The sequence below is a fragment of the Meriones unguiculatus genome, chromosome 10 (assembly GCF_030254825.1).
Source record: "Meriones unguiculatus strain TT.TT164.6M chromosome 10, Bangor_MerUng_6.1, whole genome shotgun sequence".
NCBI classification, from domain to species: domain Eukaryota; kingdom Metazoa; phylum Chordata; class Mammalia; order Rodentia; family Muridae; genus Meriones; species Meriones unguiculatus.
Genome location: NC_083358.1, coordinates 43,820,227 through 43,820,729, shown reverse-complemented (window position 1 = coordinate 43,820,729; position 503 = coordinate 43,820,227).

Below are 503 nucleotides of genomic sequence, written 5' to 3'. Positions count from 1 at the left end.
CTTCGGTCTCTCCATCCTCTAAGCCCTTTCTGAGCTCCTCCCGGCGAGAGAGGATCTCGAGGCGGTGGATTCAAAAGCCAGGCTTCCCCAGGCATTTTAGCTGCACACCTTTAATCCCAGCATTCCGGAGGCGGAGGCAGGCGGATCTCTGAGTTTGAGACCAGACTGGTCTACATGTAGATCCAGGACAGCCAGGTCTACACCGAGAAATCCTATCTCGAAAAACGACTAACCAACCAAACAAACAAAAAAAAAAAGAGAGAGACGCCTGCCAGAAAGAGACACTTTAAAAGGGTGAGGCACACGCATGAGCAATTAACAAGCGGTTGCCAATAGGAAGCATGGTAGCTTTCGCGCACGCTCAATCACGTGACTGGGCGGGACCGCCGCTTGGCCCACGCCTCCTTCGAACACGCCCACTCTGCGATTGACCAATGAACCCGAGGCTCTAGGTACGCCCTCCTTCAACATTTTCACCAATAGCCGGCCGACAACGTCCTTAT